Source organism: Meleagris gallopavo, chromosome Z (assembly GCF_905368555.1).
Source record: "Meleagris gallopavo chromosome Z, MGAL_WU_HG_1.1, whole genome shotgun sequence".
Classification (NCBI taxonomy): Eukaryota; Metazoa; Chordata; class Aves; order Galliformes; family Phasianidae; genus Meleagris; species Meleagris gallopavo.
In genome coordinates this window covers 18,975,974-18,996,572 of record NC_139435.1, presented here as the reverse complement: position 1 = coordinate 18,996,572, position 20,599 = coordinate 18,975,974, and the positions used below count along the sequence as shown (strand labels likewise).

General features: G+C 37.7%; 1 protein-coding gene across 2 annotated transcripts in view; it reads left to right on the top strand.

Moving 5' to 3' along the window:
* Nucleotides 1-20,599, top strand: part of PDE4D (phosphodiesterase 4D) — a 594,225-nt gene that overhangs the window by 66,563 nt on the left and 507,063 nt on the right. The window lies entirely within an intron of this gene.

Genomic DNA, 20,599 nt, shown 5'->3' with positions numbered 1-20,599 from the left:
ACCCTGAAGGATTTTTGTCTCTGTTGCTAGAACTTGCAGAAGTCATTACTGGACAGTATTGCTCATTCTGGAAGGTGCAATATTTATTTTTACCAGAAAAAAGAAATAGTCGCTTGTTTTAGAGCTTGTGGGGTGAGGAGAACCTCAAAAGAAAAATAAAAAGGGAAGTGTGCTAGTTTCCTGGTAGCTAACAAAGAATTGACAAAATCAACAATTGACAAAACAAGTTATTTTGGGGGAGTAAATTTGTATTCTTGCATACAGTCCTTAGAAAATTACTGTTAACATTTTAGCTTTCTTATGAGATTATTTCAGTAAGTCAGTGTGAAGTATTTCATTTCATGGAAAAGCCAGTGAAGTACAGAATAGCATGAATTCAGCCTCATTTCTTTTCAACCCGAGGAAGTTGTCCTTCAGCCATTCTTTGCTGGGAAAATAGAGAAAGCGCTGCACGAAATCAGAAAAGACTGTAACTTTGAGAAGAAATGGTATTGATTTAAAAAATAATAATAATAAAAAAATAGTAGTTTTACTAGAGAGCATTCCTTCTTGTTACCTGTTGTCGTACACCATTTTGAAGTCATATTCACACTGAATGGCCTGTTTCAGGACGAGTTTTGGCTGCAGATGAAAAACATGTTAAAAAGCAGCTTGCCTTAGTTCTGGAATTGACAATCAAATGGGATTTATCTGCTATGCTTATTCCCTGACCCAGATGGCAAAGGGAATGTATTTACGGAATCTCTGGTTGGAGAATTTGAAACAAACAGTATAAAATAATGCAAAGTAAGTTGAGAATGAGAAGGAACTGTACTATTGCATGTTGCTGAGGTGCTTTAATTCCTTTCATATGTTAGTGAAATATGTGAAAACTCACTCATAAATTAAAGCCATTGAGGCATGCAGATGACTTTTTTTTGGCATAGAGAACATAGGATTTCTAAAAGACTGAAGACAGCAAACTATCACATGGCAGCCACTAGCTGTTGAAAAAGCAGAGAACTCAAAACTTTTGATCACATTTTTAATGGTGACAACTTCCGTGGGAAATAATCAGTATGATCCTTTCACATTCAGGTACCCAGCATCTGAATTCTGCTGCTTTGGCAAAAAAACTTTACCTATTCTTAAATGATTCCTACAGGAAAAGTTTTTTTCAGAATAAACTGTGTTCACATTCTGCTGTTCTACTGAGACAAATAGAAAGATTTCTAGAAAGATTGTGATTTCTCATCTTGCTCCTCCGTGAACTTGCTTCTTTCTGCCTTTCTTTTCTGGCAGATAAGGGCTGAAATGTGTCTCTTAATGACTGCAGTATGCTGACCTTCTTGAACTTGTTGTTGCAATGACTGACAGAGGATCTTTGGATGCATTAAAATTTGGAATCATTAAAATAAGGTGAATTGAAATATTTTAAGAGCAAGCAGCTATTTTCAAATAAGCAGTGCGGGAAAGGAAAATCTTGACAAATGCCACCTACTTATTAAATGTCAACATTATGAATATGAAAGCATCCTTTCTGGTATTTCTCAATAGTTAGAGTTGCCCAGCAAAAGCTGGTCATTTTTCAAGTACAACTTTAAAATAGCTTGTTCTATGAAGGCATTTTACTAGCATTTTTAATATTGTGGGTTTGTTGTTGTTGTTGTTGTTTTTTTTTTTTAATGGATATAGAGTAATGAAAACCTTTATCACTCATTTCTGAAACTGAAAACTTCTTGTTTTCTACTTGCTCTTTTTCCTCCTGTTTATTTATGGCTTGTGTTTTCCAATGACAAAATTAAAAACATAAGCAAAGAAAAACAGGAGCTCTGAACATAGTTATCTGGACATTTTTTCCATCCTGAAGATGACTGAAAAGAAATATAACTTCTAATGCTGCAATACAGAAAAGGCATCTGCGAAGCTCTGGTGAAGGAAAGTTGTTAGGAGCTGCGTGCTTTCATTCTAGGCTTTCTCTGAGTACTTCTGGATTCTTAGTTCTTCTCTTTTGTTAGTAATGCCAGTTGTCATGACATTTTTATTGGGGAAGTCTGTAAGAGCTCAAAAGTTTGGAAAAAAGATCTAATTATTCTTGATATTGTACACATCTATAGTGCATGTGATTGAAATAGATTCACTTTCTCACTTGGGCTTTCCAATAATTAGTTGCTAACATTGATGAATGTCTGATTAATTAACTGATGCATGGGGATAATTCTTTCTTTGTGCCTGGAAGCTTTTTTATTATTCTCTAGATACAGCATTAATCAAGAACAGAAATTCACTAGTACACCTCATATTTTACAGACCTCACATTTTACATATGAAACACAGTACTTTACCAGTGGTTAGGTTACTCCCTGCTGATGTTTCATGTTCTAGTTGGACCTGGATTTTTTTTTTTCTTAATACCATATTACCTACTCATTTTTTAAGCCCTTGATTTCATTCCCCTCCCTAGCCTTCTCCCTTCATCTTGTATGAAGGCAAAACACTGTTCATAGTTCATGGTAACAATCATCACTAGAAGTAAATATCCTTCCAGACCAGACATATGTGTCTATTTAAAAGCCTAATAAAAAACTTTTTCCATATAAACTGATCTGTTAAGTGAAAAAGAAGACTTCTCCAAGGAATGGGAGTAACAATCAAAAAGACCGGAGCAGGGTGATGTGCTTGCACGAAGGGACATCTGTTCTGTTGGAATTTATTTATATAAGAGTGGTGACCTATTCCTTCTTAGTGTCAAAATAGGTATAATATGTATTTGGGATTATTCTCTTATAAGGAATCTAATGCCACTTCTCCAGACATCTGAAAAAAAAGTAAATAGAAAGAACTCTCAGAAATGCTCAACTGCTTTTACAGCTGCCATCTCTGGAACTTACTTGAAATGAAGCAGAGGGTGAGCTCTGAGTGAGATGAGGTACAAATCTTTTATTACTGATTTCTGTGGTGTACTATCCCAGAATGCACTAATAAAATTAAAGGTCTATGTGCACTTTCTGTATTACATAAACTGAGATCCTTTTCTTTAGACTGAGCTTTGTAGGAGGCTATAGATGCCATCACTTGAGTCCAGCCAAGTCAGGTGAAGATGCCCAAGCTTTGTTGCCTGTCATTCTACCTCCAGTACTCATCTGTAAGTCCAGTCTGAAAGAAGATATTATATGCCTTGTTCTTACAACACTTAATGCAAAGACAACTAAGCAAGATTATACACCTGATGAAGGTAGTTTGAACTATCTCTGTTGGTCTGGACTGTACAAATGCCCCATAACTGATCTCTGGCAAAACTATAGGGAGGTTATGCTTAGAAGGGTAGTACAAAGCAGGTGAAGGACTGTTAGTACCCTTAGTAAGCACAGCTATTTGCCAAGTTGGTTCATTAAATATTAATAAATATTTAACATAGAAGGTCTGGTTGGGATCTGGCCAGTCAGCCTCACCTCTATCCCTTGAAAGCTAGTGGAACAGCTCATCCTGGATGTTAAGATGATCAGGAATAATCAACATAGATTCACCAAGGGGAAATTATGTTTTAGCAATCTCATATCCTTCTATGATGGAATGACTGGCTGGGTAGGCAAAGGGAGAGCAGTAGATGTCTACCTTAACTTCAGCAAAGCTTTCAACAGCGACTCCCATGATATCCTCACAGGTAAGCTCAGGAAAAGATTGACTGGCATTGACCAGGATTGATAACTGGCTTACTAGCAGAACTCAGAGGCTTCTTAACAGTGGCACAGAGTCTAGTTGGAGCCCTGTAGCTAGTGATATCCCCATAGGTGAGTTCAGGGTCTGATCTTGTTCAACTTGTTCATCAGTGTTCTGGATGAAGGGGCAGAGGGAACCCTCAGCATGTTTGTCGATGTTACAAAGCTGGGATGAATGAATGGCTGGTAAACCAGAAAGCTGTGCTGCCTTTCAGAGAGACTTGGACAGGCTGGAGAGTTGTGCACAGAGGAACCTTATGAGGCAAAACAAAGACAAGTGCAGGGTCCCCTTGAACCAGTTCAGGTTAGAGGTTGACCCATTGAAAAGCTGCTCTCTGGAGAGGTACCTGGGTGTCCTGCTGCGCAACATGTTGGCCATGAGTCACACATATCACCCTTGTTTAGAGGAATGGCCTACTACTCCTAATGGCTCTAACTTTCAGCTTAGCATCTTTCAAATTCAGTTAAGCAGCTTATGTAAAGATCTTTATGATTGTTTCATCTTTCCCACAGAAATGGGATGGACAAGATGGGGCTTAAGAGTTTAAAAAAAAAAAGTCTGGTACATAAAATGTACTTAGTGTAGGTCTCACAGATTCATTTGAGGTATGTTTTATTTATGGAAGCAGTGCTTAATTAATAGTCATTTTCTACAACAATCTAGCAACACTGTTAACTGTTAATGATTTTCAGGAGTTTTCAATACATTTGCAAGCATCAAGCCCTTAATGCTGTTTAAATTACTAGTTAAGCTGCATTTCCTGCTTTCTGAAGTGACAAGAAAAAGAGATACTGCTTCAGGGTACCTGTTTCTGACAATCATTGCCAGCAATGAACCAGTCTCTTAACTCTAGATAGAACTGCCATTATGCCACCCTGTATGTCTACAGGTGAATGGAGCAGTAATCAGAACGATCCTCTAGGCATACGTTATGTTGTCTGATGCCATTGGTAGCCACTTAGAAGCTCTCTATCTCATGTAACAAGCACTTGCTTCGTACTTGCTTGCTTTGTGGTATTTTAAAAAAAAAATATATAAAAAAATAAAAATACATAAATATTATATATATTTATATACATATATTTTATACATATATATATATGTTTTTTCCCTCTGAACTGTTCTGAATGACACCACTACAATTAAAATTGAAATTCAAAGCTAGTTCAGGCTTTCGTTATGGAGGGGGATTTACTTTTCTTATCCACCCCCCCCTTCAGCTTCAGAAAAAAATAATTTAGAAAGCTCTAGCTGTCACTCTCTGTGCTTTTAGTGCAGAGAGGGGGTGGAAGTAAACACAGCTTTTCCACTGGGTAGAGAGAAATGGCCTTGCAATCTGAAATTGATGGCTGAAGTAACAAAGCATTATAATAGTGCTGCATCTGTTATCTCCTGTCATGAGGAGATAAAATTCCTGTTATGAACTCAATATTTTGTGTTCAGATAGGAGAGCCGGCTCTGCTTTCTGTGTCTCAGAGAAGTTTAGAAGAAGAGATTCCACTTCTAGTTAAGAAGGGAGCCTGCATGTCTCCTGGTTTGAGTTGGAATAGTCTCTCCATAGCATCTCATCTTATGTGGATTGACGTTGTTCTGAACTATTTTTAGGCAAACCACTTAACTCTAAGATTGTAAATATTATTATTTGTAAGGCAACAGGGTATCTGGACTATGACAAAAATAATAATATAAAATAAAAGCATAGTCTATAATATTCCAGGCTGAAGTTTGATGTCACTTGCATGCCATCTCAGTGTGAGTAAATCATGAAACAGTTTAATTTTGTCAGACTATTAAAAATTGTGTTTTATTGAGTGTATTCCCAGCTGATAAGGATTGAAGCAGAAGCAGCAGCAATAATAGGCAGTGTTTAATATCTGAGGAAACAGGCAGCTGGCAACAACACTTGCCTCTTCCTCTATGTAGTTTTCTGGGTACAGTGAGGAAAGCTGGCTAGCACCATGGACCCTATGTCTTAGTAGATCCATAAGCCTTTTACACTGTGGACATCCATTACATATAATTACTTCTATCTGACCCCTGAAAACTCCTTAACTGAATAACAGAACTAATGTCGGTCGTTAAAATGTTTAATTTTAGCAAGTATGTGTGTAACCAACTTAAATGCTATGGGAACCTGATGAAAATGGATCTGACCACTGGAAATCCCTGTTTATACAAGCTCTAAAGCCTGTTCTCCTTTTTTTTAACCTGGAGCTGATGACTGAATTTGACATGAGTTCACAGATAGATAATATTTATCCTACTGAAGGTCTTGCTGAACCTTGTTGTGACAGGAGCAGACAGCAGCAAATGATCTTACTTGAGCCTTTCAACCTTTCCTACTGCGGGCAGTGAGATCAGTAGTACACATACCTGGCAGCAAAGATGGCTCATGCCATGTGAATGGCAAAGATGTTTAGGAGGCTGGGGATGGTTTTCACAATAAGCTCTGTAATTGCATTTAGCAGAAGCTGAAGTATGTAGTATGTTAGCTGCACTTTTAAAATCTACTCAGCCTGCAGTGACAGAACAAAAGATTGCAGATTTCAGTCTTTGCATTTACTGGGAAGTTTTAACATACTTTAGAAATGATCTCCCCAGGGTGTGTGTGTCTTTGTCCACGCGTTTTATTTCTCCTGGATGGAAATCGCAATGCAATCCGAGCTTTATCTGTTGTATAGTTTGCAGTTGCCTGTTTCAAGCTATCTTCTTCTGACCACCCACGAGGACTCCCTAGTGATTCCTCCCTGGCAGATCCCAGCTGCTCAAAGGCACTCCAGTCTGTTATGTAGCAGACAGATATTGGCAGAGCGTGATTGTAGAGCAGCAAGTATGCTAATCAGCTGTGTGGCCCTTATTACGTCAGAAGTGGCCTCTGCTTCTGAACAAGCATCCTAGAGTGTCCTAATCCAAAGCAAATAGAGATTAGTTGGCACAAGGGTGAGGAAGAGGAGTATATCTGTAAACATAATAATGAGAAATGTGCTTTACTAAAATAGACTTCTATAAAAAAAACGGAACCTTATGTAAAGTCTCTTGAGATGTGTAGAGTGTCTTCTAGGGCTTTCCCTAGCACTAGACAGCTGAAATGTTTGGAAAATAAATGTGGCTGATGCTAGCGTATTGTAGTTTTTTAAGTGTGAAAGAAGACTTATCAAACAATCAGCCTATTCTCATACCACAGCTGTTATCAACTTGGTGAGATCTGCATCACACTGAAGAGGTGTTACTAAAATCTTCTTCTTACAAAGTTTTGTATCAAAGAATGGAAGGATGTTAGGTTAATGCTCAGAGCCCAAAATGAAGCATCAGGAATGAACTGATTGTGGTTTTGTTGCCCCTTTCACTGACCCTTTTAATTCACCACAACTGTACTTAATTATCTCCTACATAAAGAACTAATTTTCCTATTCCATAGGAAACAAAAATGATGATTCCAGAAATTTTAGAGGAATTTCCAATCAGGGCAGGAGTGGATTACCGGAAGATTTTACAATATTATATTGTATAAAATTCTTTGCTTTGCTTTAATGCAAACTGTCTCAACCATTACAGGAAATCCTTGCCATCTTAAATCCAATTTTAGACCATATTAGCATTGCTCCTTTGTAGGTCTCTGTAATGAAAGCAGCAGTCTTGCAAGCGGTATCTCTGGAAATGCTTTAATGAAGGATTAACAAATGAGCTAGAAATGTCAATTTATTGTCTCTCGTGTACAAAAATACATGTTTTCCTTTTGCTGATTTTGGATGTACGGCAATGCTGCAGTGAATCTGAGCCTCTAATGACATGTTTTACATGGGCTCTGAATATGGCCCTAGACATGATGAACATCTCTTAGGTATAGATGGCATTCAGAGAAGAAGAGAACTGAATTTGTTATGCAGTATTTGGCACATGAGTTTTCACACAGCCTCAAACAACCACAGAAGCAGTCAGATCAAGAACACAATGCTTTTGAAAAGTGCAAGTTACCAGTGTTGCCAGTGAGGTCTTGTGTTTTCCAGTTGGCATAAAGAAGACCTGCTCCCATTCAAATGAAATGAATACTAATGGAGCTGTCAGCAGCTCCATCCAATCTCTTTTTGGAGCTGTGGATATATTCCCTCACCAAAAAAACCCTTTAAGCACCTCAGATTTGTCTGTTCTCTAATCAGCTTGCATCATCAATGGGGACAGTATGGAGAACACCGCAGAAAGCCACTAGAAGTGGAACAGCAGCCCTTTCATGAACATCCTGCTAAAAGTGAATTGGTACAGCTAAGAACAGATATCACACAGATCTGTTTATTCTGTTTCAAGAGAGCATTAGGCTACATAATGCAAGCTGCCAGAGGCAAGGCTTTGGTGGTAGAAATAGCAATTGATTCATTCATCAGAGTTGTGAAACCTCTGTGGTGAGTGTCAGACTGTGCAGACCTAGTAAGTTTATTGTGAGGACATGTATATTTGTATGTCCATACATGTGAGTATGTGCTCATTTCTATACATGAGTTGACCTGAAAGTGAAAGGAATAAAGGTTATAAAAATGACAACTCTGCAGTATAAGAATCATTAAACATAAGAACTGACTAAAAAAAGGTTTTCCTTTGTTTTTTTATTCCCTCTCTCTTCAAAACATACATACCCGTGCTCTAACCAAATATATCATTTATTACTGGAAACTGTTACAGAAAAACTGGAGATCTAATACTTGCTTGACAACAAATTTTAGAAAATTTGGCCTTGCTTGTTCACTTTCTTCAGAGTTCTTCATTGCTTCTAGAAGTGAATTGTGCAGTAAGCTTTAACTCAGCCCTACTGTATGGGCTGCTCTAAAAATAATGCTTCCTATTTTATGATATTGACCCAAGACATCAGAGGAGGATGCTGGTGGCATGACAGTAGACGTTGAACCTTCCTAGTAATATTCCATTACCTTCTGTTGCCATGCATCTGACATGGAGATGTGTATGAAGAAATGATATGCCATTGAATTCCTCTATGAGGGGAAAAACGGCACCTAATGACATTCATCAATGCTTGCTGAACATTTATGGAGACCAAACAGTGGATGTGAGCACAGTGAGATGGTGGGTGGTGTGTTTCAGCACTGGTGACGGTGACTGGTGCTGATTGTTATGAGTGCAGCATGCAGGCTCTTGCTCATTGCAGGTGAAAATGCATAGCTAACAGTGATGACTGTGTTAAAACATAGTGTTACATAGCTGCAAATTTGCTCTATCAAACTGTTATTGTACTCTCTGTATCTGTTGTAGTGTTCGTGGAAGTAAATAAGAAGAATTTATTTTGGAGCAACCCATGCATGTATTCTTTATTTATCCTTTCTCAGCTCTTTTAGTCCAACTCCTTTCAAAGCATAAAAAGATAAATTACTTCTGAGAAAGTAATGATGAAATAAAAGTCAAACCTTTTAGTGCATTGGCAGGTAAACAAGGAGTTTTGGCCATGTGGCTGCCACCTTTAAATTTATTTATGTTATTTGTGTTGTTAGTTACTCTGCTTCATCCCCACTTTCACTCTGAGTCCTGAGGCAGTTTCAGAATAAGAGGTATTGACGGTGTTTTAATTATAACTTCTCCCTACTGTTCTTGCGTGGCTCTAGTCTCCTGCTGCACAGTCAGATGGGTTAGTCTCTTGGATTTTTGCACTGAAATGGAAGAGAAGCATTCACATGGGCAGAGATTGGTCTCAGTGATTAAATGTCAGACACTGTGTCCAAAGAACAGCACATGCAGGGAGTACAGCCTCCCCAAGGATATCTGACTCACTTCTGCTGCCCTTCTCATCAGAGGGGCTGGACTGAAGGCCAAGGCTGCCTGAACAGGCTGTGAGTTACAGCTAATGCTCAGGCTGGGCACGGAGGCTCGAACTGAGCGTGCAAACCCATTTTGCTCCTCTGCAGCTCTGCTCAGCTGGCAGCCTGCTTGGCAGGCATTCGCTGAGTGAATTGCAGTGAGCTGCTTGGAAATGGAGAGAGGGGTTAAATGCTGACTGTGTATGAACTAGAAAGTGTCTTCAGGTGTAGGCAGTTGAGTGGGAAGTGGGTAAACAGAAGCAATGGAATATGCAACACTCGGGAATTTTGGGATGGAACCAGACTATCATTTGCACAACTCAATTGTATCTTCTCTCAGCTAAGATATTTATCTGCTGTTTCACTGCAGATTGGATTATTTGGAGCTTGTATTTGGGAGAAACATGGACTTTAACTTTCACCTATGCTTGTGGGGGCTTAAAAAGCATATTTGATATATGCATGATCATAATGTAGAGCTGGAGGACTGTGACTAAAACCAGTGTAGGAGTGGAGAACTAACCTGAAATGTCAAAATAACCCCCAGAAATCACAGGAGAAGGAACTTCTTGCCATCTGAGGAAGGAGAACAGTAAGGTAACCCAGACTTAGCCAAATGATAGGGATGGAGTCACTTAGAAATGAGTCTCCTTTTTTTTCCCCACATGCAATATTATATTGCAAATCAGAGGGACACAGGATATAATTCTGCATATTGTCTATGCTTCTTCAGGTAGACTGGGAGGCAGATCCTCACTTGCTATGACTGAGTCGTACAACTTTCTTGAGATTCTGCGCTTGCATGTGACAGAGAGGTGAATGAAAATAACCTTGTGTGTTTGGGTTGAATACAGTTCTCTTTTCTGTCTGAATCTGTTAGGCTGTACTGAAAGTGCAGGGAGTATCTGTGCACTGGAGGTTGCAGTGATCAGTTTTCTGCCCAGGATTTAACTAGCTCACAGCATTATGGGCTGGAAATTGATTGATTCGTGCTGTTGTCCCAGGGTACAGTTAAATATACCTGCATGTTCATAGAAGAGAGAGCTTTCTCTCGGAGCCCTCCAGAAAAGAGGCCACAGCATATCCAGGCAGCATATCCCACTATGCTGCCTTCTGTGCTGTCAGAAATTTGCTCTAATATCCTTCATCTTTCTTACTGAAATAAATAGAATTACTCGGTGCTCCAAAATCTTTCAAAGGAAATATTTCAACTAATTCAATTTCATTTATTTAAAATACTATTTGTTTTAAATACCAAGGGAAGAGCCTTGATGTTCATTGTGAATCATTCCCTATTATGATGTATGATTTCCTCTGCACTTTTGAATTATGCAGAACTACAAACACGAGTATGAATAAGCTTTTTTGCTTATGTCTATAGTTTTTGATGAATAATTCTTTATCCATAGGATGGGTCTTGTAAAACTGAAATTTAGGGACCAGAGAGCCCTAGAGAAAACATATGGGTACAAAAGATATACTTCTTGTTCCTCCTGCATAGCCGTGTTGAGTATAGATAAGTGTCCCAGATATTGTTCTGCAATTTAGATGAACACAGTACTGTCAGTGGAACTGGTTGTTGTGGAAACCAATTTCCTTCATTTCTTTTTCTTTCTAATATCATATTTGTGAGTCAAGTCATTGATTAAACTGAAAACTAATTTGAGTTAGGGTATCCTGAATTTGTTTGGAGTTGCTGTTATGCACACAAAGCAATATTTCACCTGAGTTCTCTTCAAGAACTTTTTATTTGTTAATTTTTTTATTTTGAACTAAGTTTTGCAATTTAACAGTTCCAGAAATTTAAAATGTGAACTACAACTACAGATTGTGGAGAGCTTTGACATAGACTTACCCTGCAATTAATCTGACTGGAAGACTCAAAATGTTTTGTTCACGATCCTACCTGCGAGATTATAAAATAAAACGCAAAAAGACATTAACTTTGCAGCAATTTCTTCTTCATTTTTTCACTTATAGCTCTGTATACAATTTTTACATTTGGTTCTTTTCCATCATTTTATTGGTTCATCACGCATTCTCCCTGAAAGTAGGTTCATATCATTTACTGTATTACATTACAGTTTTATTATATCTTCCTTGCCCCTAACTCCATGGTACTTTAAGCATAAATGGGCACTTTTGCCTCTGAGACAGGTATGCAATAAAAAATGCATGTAAAAATTTAATAATGTGAATAAGTTGCCGGATTTTTCAACATTACCTGCTTCTACAAGTGGAAGCACTGCTTTTGATGTGTGACTTTTCACTTCTGTTACCACTCACAGCAATACACTCTCTCACAGATATACACCGGTCTGCTGCTGCTCATAACATTTTGTTGATGAAAGCTGCAGCAGGACCATCGTTGCTCTGGTTCTGTATTTCATTATATTTTGGATAGTAAAGTGACTCATTAACAGCAAATGCTGATTTTACTGGACTGTGGTGTAAAACAACATGTTTATAACCATCTTGTACTTTATCACAAGATAAAAATATTTGTCAAATCATGAAACTGGTGCTACACGTAATATCGTAATATTAGCATTTAAAAAGAAAACACATTTTTAACTCAATAAATAAGAAAATAAAAATTTAAAACAGAAGCAAAAAATATGCCTTCTGGATTTCTGCTCACTATATTACATTTTATTAAATGCATTCGGATTCTCAGTGGCTTCTGCTTGCAAACATCTGGATCTTTCTGCAGGTACTCTGGAGAGTGAAAAGAAAAGCAAATTCAAAAAATACAAGCTAGTTGAATTTCCTCAAATGTGGTCTGCAAAAATGCTGTGCAAATGGTACTTTGAAAGCACCATTTTATTTATTTATCTATTTATCTATTTATTTATTTATTTATTTATTATTTACAGTGTCATTCAGTAAACTAACCTGTATGTTGTTTTCTTGTGTAGATTAATTGAGGTACACATCTAGGTTTAAAAGAAAATGTTCCCCTCAGCTATCTTACTGATCTGATTGTCAGATGGAAAAACTGGTGCAAGATTTTGAGGCAATAACATTGTTGCCAGACCTGATCTTGTGTTTGATGCCTAGAAAAGCTCAAGCAATAAATAGCACAATAAATGATTTATGGTACCACAGGAATACCAAGTTATACTAACAGGACTGAAAATCAGTTGGAGGCCTAGTTCAACATTCTGAAAATACTCTATTCCCATTTTTCATAAGTAACTCATATCCCAGGTGACAAGATTATTTCTAATAAATAGTCCCACAGATTGAGTCAGACAACTTCTAAAACTTCAAAAGTGCTTATCCCTGCAAAACCCATTGTAATCAGTGGAAGAGTGACTTCTTGAAGATTTCAAAACCCTCACCAGGAAATTTTTGCAGCTAGGATGTCATTGAGTATCTTCGATATTAAAGTTTGATGTGTGTGAACAAGAATCAAGAACCAGTTAGATCTTTGTGATAACAATGGGCAGACAAATTAGAAACAAGCAAATGTGTCTTTTGTTTGTTTGTTTGTTTGTTTGTTTGTTTTTTAAAGGAGGGCTTATTCAAGAGATGTAATAAATTTAGATACTGTGAAGTCTGTGATATCAGAGATGGTCATTTAGCAAAGACATCAAAGAAAGAATTATGTCCTTATTTATTTATTTATTTTTCAAATATTTGTTACACAGCTGTTTAGAAACATTGTTTAAAATGTCAGAGTTCTTTGAGGTTCTTTGAATAACTGCCATCACTTTGAAGTGTCACAATTCATAGCGTCTTGAGTTAATGGTCTGTGAAAAAGACTTTATTTACCTAAGTGGACACATGCAATGAGACATAGGTCTTATTTATGGACAAAAAACATCTGGAATTTGCTCAGCATTTTGAACTTTTGGAAATTAAATCTTCATATTTATTTTTGCTAGAAAATCAGCTACCTACTGAGCAAAATGAAACAGTATCTGATCCTTATTTTATAGAGTAGAGAACGCAAGGTTTTTTGAGGGTTTTTTTTTGGAGGAATTCTGCTTATAAGAGATCAAACAGGTGCCTAAGAAAATAAAGCACAATTTTAATGCATTCTATTTTTTTTAGAGAACAGTCAAAAGCTCTGGCTAGAAATGCTCTATGTTGCAAGGGTCCAATGTTTCCCAAGGGACATCAATTTTCCTATGCTTCAATATAAAGCAAGCATCCTGTGCATAACCATAAACAATTGGGTATTAGAAAAACATCCCTGGAGATGGACAGTTATCATTTAGAATTTCATAAACTCTTGAGTCTTTACCACCACTCACAGCCTTCCTACATATCTGAAAATGAGATGATGCTAATCTCACAGACAGCTATAGGCCACTGGCCTACTAGTACAAAAGCCAGTGGAGCAGTTGTTTGCAGAATCCCACCTTTGACAGCTTTTTCCTGTGTAACATTTTGCTGTTGTGTCAAGGGGATAGGCTGGAAACCAGACCACTGCCACGTTCTGGGCTAAAACAGACCTGTTAAAACAAAAACCTGTTGGGGAGAGGAATCTTTCATCATTTCAGTGATCTGGTTTGAAATGTTGTTGTTGTGAGAGCCAAAGTGTCTGGCATCTCCATCCTCTGATTCTGCATCACTCACTGGAAGGGCCAGCAGCTGTATAGGTACCATATATTACTCAGTTACATCCCTTGTTTAGGCATGTAAGATAATGTTACTCTTTTTTAATTATAAGAAAAGATGTACAAAATTTTGTTGGACACAGAGAATTTGTGATGAAAATGTATTGCCTATTAATTTGTAGCCTCTGGGGGGAATATTATAGATCAACTTCATGCTAACATAATTCAACAGATAGAAATTATGGGGATGTGTTTTGCTTCTCTCCAGTTTAGACAACATAAAATTTTCTTTTCATTCCTATTTCATTATTGTTGTTGTGTAGTAAGATGAAACGTTTTGAAAAAGCTGGATGTGTTGAAAATGTAAAATGAAGTGTTAATACACTTTCAACAGAAAATAGGTTGGAAAAGATATGAATAATAAAGGAATAATTTTGTCAAGAGAAGACTTGCTCTTCGTAGGCTGCCCCAGTGCTTACCTCAGCTTAAATATGCTTGTGTTTTTCAATTTGCCCAGGGAACAGGATGTATCTTAGACATGATTATGGTAAGCCTATTCTACTGACAGATTCTTATCCTTGCTGAGAAGAGTTAAATGAAAGGTTTTTGGAGTGATATCTCTGATTTTCCTGAAAAACTAACATCTTTACTTTTTAATCAGAGAAAAATACTGTGGTAGTGTTAGATAGTAGTCTCCCCACAAATTTTGAAGTCTTGTGGAAGTCTTTTAAAAAAGAAGAACATTAGAGGTAAATCATCAATAATAAAGAAGCTCTGTTGTTCTTTTCACATGTAAATGCAATATATAGAGATAGGAAACCTCTCCTGTCTTGCTAGCACAACAGATTTGGATTTCTGTCTTCATCAATAGTAGTTTATTAAAGAATTCCTTTAAAAAATTACTCAGTTTAGACACAAAAGATGAAAGAAATTATGAAGATGTTATTTTTATCCAACCCCATCATGTTTCATGTAGAGTGACCTGGCTGTGATAATTTAATATGTACATTTGTCTTTATTCACTGCTGGTTTGCCATGCCTTCCATGAAGGTATTGCAAGAAAAATAGTAAAAATTCCATTATAAATCAAACATTTTCATTTCTGCCTGAACCTAGCTTTACATTTGTTCATTTGTAGCAATTGCTGCTGCATAGCCTAGACTTAATTTATATTTTAATTGAGTTTCAAGACATTTTAACAGATCATGATATACTGAGAGATTACACAATCATTTCAGCAATACAGAAATACTTTTTAAAATTTGTTTTAATATTGGGAGAGTCACCCAAAAGGAAAACATGTTGCAAAAGGAGCAGAATATAAACCTTGATAGTATTTTGATGTGAAAGAGACTTTACTATAAGAATCATTGGAGACAGATGGTAAAAATTATATTTCCCATAACTACCAGCATTATCTGATACTAGTTCTAGGATGTCTACAGCTACAAAACGTGGTATTTCAAAGTCTGTTGAATTACAAATGGAAAGGTAATTTGAGTATTTAAATTTCTATTATAATCAGAACCTCACTTGTGTTATCCTTTGGAAATCTTAGTGTCTTATTTACATGTACAAAATAACAACATTTAGGCTACATGAAAGGAGAACATTTTCTTCTCCTTCCTTCCTGGCATTCTGATGGGTTACTGAAATTAATAATGTTCATCTTCACTGCCTTGTTCTACAGGAATTTGTTTCATGGGGAGAGTAATGGAAAGAATGTCAAGGAGTCTTGCATTATTTTGTTTCCACAGATAGACAGTTTGTATGTACTTCCTTTGGTAACCATTTGATTATTTTTAGATTTAAGCAAAAATGAAATCAAATAAAATTATTGAGAAGATATTAAGATATTATTGAAAAGAGAAAATATGTTATGTTTTTTTCTGGTATCCATGACTCAGGATGTGAGCACTGAAAGCACTTCTAGGTGAAGAACTATTCTCTTTCTGATGATGTTCTCACTTCAATTATCTGTTATTCTTTTCTAATCAAATTCAGAGCAGATTAATCTGATCTTATACTCTTAAGGTTAGAAAAGTGCTTCATGCACTTTAGAAAGTTAAAAATTCCAAATGAATGAATGGTCTAAAACGAAAATGTACGATTTAAAATAGAACTCTGTAATATTATAGGTCCTACCTTCTCTCCATCTTTAAAGCTACTATTCCCATAATATCACTGAATTATTTTAATGACACACTCTAAGTACTGCATTTGAACTTTTTAGGATAGTGATCTAATCTTTTTGAATCATCCTAATGTGTATGATTTGGGATTTGATGGAATGTAGTGTATCTTTAAAGACAAAATTATTTCAGCATTGACAGCAAAGCCAGGAATAACTGAAGGATCTTTTGAAATCAGTTGTAGATTTTCCTGTCTATTCAATAGATAAAACTTTACCTTTGCTTTATTAATGATGTGCTATGGGCTGAAGAGAAGAGGAAAGTTAATTTTTTTCTATTACTTCTAAGTATTAACGTCATCAATATATCTCATCTGCACTTAAATATACAATTGTAATGTAACTTTTCACTGCAGTTTCAGGAATTGTTTAGCTTAATCCTACTGGGTAAAAGAAAAACCTGTATTTTTAAAAATAAATTCAGCTGATGATTATATTTCTATGAATGACATTTTAGCAGAGAAATAGTTGTTGTAAAGTATGCTGTTTATTTATACATAAGTGAAGGATGAATAGATTCAGAATGACTTAAGTTTGCATCAATACAGCTTCACAGTTTTAATTGAACCGCAGTTCAGAAATTTATCAATTTATTTATTATTCCCTTGCTATACATTTATGAATTGGTGTGCAGAGAAAAATGAATTTGTCTGCTGCACCCGTTCTAAGACAGGGAGCTTCCAGGGTTATAATTCATTTTCCTAAAATCCAGCTTTGGCTGAAGAAACAGATTAAGCTTCTTTCTATTTTAGAGTCAGGGTAGCTGCTAAGCCATCCCAAATTCGTGGACTGAGTCTGAATCGTAGAATCACAGAATCGTAGGGGTTGGAAGGGACCTCCAGAGATCATCAAGTAATAGAATATTTATGGAAAACCAGCAGCAACGAGATCAGTGTTTGGTAATTACCTCATTCATTAATCTTCCAAAGCAGCGTAACTGCATTATGAAAGTAACATTTAGAGGAACATTTCCTTTCATCGTGTTCCTTCCTAGCTCAAGTAACTCTCCTGTGTAGAGGTTATTTATCTACACAATCTAAATCAGATCTCACTCGATATCTAGATATTCTGCTGAAAGAACAAATACTTCCTTAGTGAAGGAAGTGAAGTTGGTGTCGTAAGGAAAAGTGCTGAGATCCTAGCAAGTTGCTTGCTGGCACTATCCCCGACAAAGAGAAGTTGTTCTATTTGAGATGTCTCTTTAATCTTTTCCGTAGGCTGTACTTTTTTTCCCTATTACTGCTTTCTCTTTTCTTTATATCTTACTTGATGGAAACCACACTGTATGGCCTGGGCCAAGATAAACTCCTCAGCTATTAGGTAGCTGATTCTTTTTTCCTACTGTTTTGCACATAAGAACATCTAAAATAAAGTTACTTGGCAATATGCAGTTCTTTCCTGAGGAATTTTTAATTTATCCCAATTGATTTCTTGGTACAAATTTCAGGTTTTTAAAAATCTGACAATTGCTAAGAGCTGAGAGTGGATTTCAAAGAATAGTATTGCAAAGAAACCTTCATGGTCATCTAGTCCAACTTTCCTGCAATGAATGGTGATCAGGTTGCTCAGAGGCCCATCAGTGTGACCTTGAATGTCTCCAGAGACAGAGGAACCACCACTTCTCTGGGCAACCTGTTCCAGTGCCTCACCATCCTTATTGTAAAACACTTCTTCCTAATATCCAGACTAAATCGCCCCTCATTTAGTTTGAAGCCATTTCCCTTTGTCCTATCACAACAGAACCTGCTGAAGAGTTTGTCCCCTTCTTTCTTACAGCTGAAAGGCCACTCTCAGGTCTCCCTGGAACCTTCTCTTCTCTGAGCTGAACAGCCCAGCTCTCTCAGCCTCTTGTAGGAGAGGTGTTCCATCCCTTGGATCATTTTTGTGGCCCTTCTCTGGATGTGCTCCATGCCTCTCCTGTACTGAGGACCCCATATCTCAGCGCAGTACTTCAGGTGAGGCCTCACCAGCATAGAGCAGAGGGACAGGATTGCCCCTGCTGGCCACACTTCTTTTGATGCAGCCCAGGGTACATGGAACAAGTCCTGCTAGAGGACATGCTATGGCACATGAGGTGAACAGAGATAGTCAGTGTGGCTTCACCAAGAAAAAGTTGGCCTGCTATGACGGAATGACAGCACTGGTGGACAAAGGTAAGGCGGCCAGTATCATCTACCTGGATTTGTTCAAGCCCTTTGACATGGTCCCCCACTACATCCCTTCCTCTAAATTGGAGAGATATGAATTTGAGGGGTGCACTATTTGTTGGATAAGAAATTGGTTGAAAGGCCATAGACATAGGGTTGTTTTGAATAGCACTATCTCTAGGTGGAGACTGATGATGAGCAGTGTCCTCAGGGGTCTGTCTTGGGTCTGGTGCTCTTCAACATCTTCATCAATGACATCGATGACGGGCTCAAGTGTACCCTTCACAACTTAGCTGATGACACCAAGCTGAGTGGTGCAGTTGACTCATTAGAAGGAAGTGATGCCATCCAGAGAGACCTTGACAAACTCAAAAGTGGGCCCATGTGAACCTAATAATATACAGGCTGGGAGAAGAACTCCTTGAGAGTAGCAGAGAAGGACCTGGAAGACATGGTGGATGAAAACTTAACATGGGCCAGCAGTGTGCTCTTGCAGCTCAGAAAGCCCATGGTAACCTGGGCTCCATCAGAAGGGGGGTGGCCAATAGGGAGAGAGAGGTCATTGTCCATGTACTCTGACCTTGTGAGCCCCCATCTAGAGTATTGCATCCAGATCTGGGGCACTCAGTACAGAAAAGATATGGAGCTGTTGGAGAGGGTCAAGAAGAAGGCAATGAAGATGATCGGAGGGCTGGAGCAGCTCCCATACAAAGACCGGTGGACATATTCAGCCTGGAGAAGGCTGTAAGAAGACCACATTGGAGCCTTCCAGCATTTAAAAGGGAATTACTTACAGGAGGGGAATCAACTTTTTACTCTAATAGATAATGATAGAACAAGGGAGAATGGTTTTAAACTCAAAGAAGGAAGGTTTAGGGAGGGGAAAATACTTCACAGAGAGAGTGGTGAGGTACTGGAACAGGCTGCGCAGAGAGGCTGTGGGTGCACCCTGGAGGTGCTCAAGATCAGGTCAGATGGAACCCTTGGCAACCTGGTTGAGTATGAGATCTGGAGATTGGTGGCCCTGCCTGTGGCAGGGGGGTTGGAAATTGATGATCCATCAATTGGTCCCTTCCAACACAAGCCACTATGATTCTGTGATTTTACAACAAGACTTGCTCTTGCTGAGAACATACAGAAAATAGTCCTGCCTGGAATACATACTGATATAAAAATGGATAAGTAGCTAAATAAATATTTCAGTGGCTACTCTCACCTTTTTGCAGTTATTACTTGTAGTTCAAATTTATCTAGTGTCAGATACTTCAGTTGTTTACATTCCTTAGCCGTGTTTCAAGGAGAGTTAAGTGCATCTGTTGGTGTATATTCAGTATAGACACCCATACTTTAGCAAGTAGCAAGAGGGTCACAGTGGGGTTGACTTATAAATTAGGAACAAAGGAGCCATTTGATAGTCAGCTCAGGCACGCTACATCTCAGTGATGCTTTGTGCTTGACTTAAGTGGTCTGCTTAAAGTGAAACATGTTTTACTGCCTTAAAAACGGTGCTGACTAGCTGACAAGTATCTATTTAGATTCAGGGAGCTACTTCTTCCCAGTTCTCCTTAATCTGAGATGATTGTTTTGAGTACCACTCAGGTCTCACAACAGACCTATAACAGAGGAATGCAAATTAGATTTGGAATATCGAGTGTACACTTAAATCATATAGTCTGTGCATATCTGACCTGCATAAACTTAACCTCTTTAGCACTCTTTTTCGGGCTGAATTTGATACTCAATATAGTGAATGCCTCCAGCTAGTGCTCTTGAAAATCACTGAGTAGGCAGATCTGTGCAAGCTCCTATAAAAGACAGTACAGAAACTCCTATGTTGCAATCTGTATTATTCCTACTGATCCAGTCTGGGGCTCCCTCGAATAGAAAGTACAAAATGTGCTAAACTGTGCGGTGTTTTTCTGATATGGAGAAATGTTAATCAGTGATTGGATTAACTGAGCTCATTTGCCTTCCTGAACATCTGGTGATTCTTGTATTACCTACTCTTAAGAATCTTAACTGTTAGTGATAGAGATACAATTTACTTACATGAACGTAATGCATTTGGCACCCTGAGAAAAATGTGTTTCAAATGAAATACTGGGAAGCATTCTGTTATTCCCAATTCATTAAATAGCACATATAGCATTTTTCTTTTGAGACTGAGACGCCTGCAAGGCATGGGTGATCACGGAT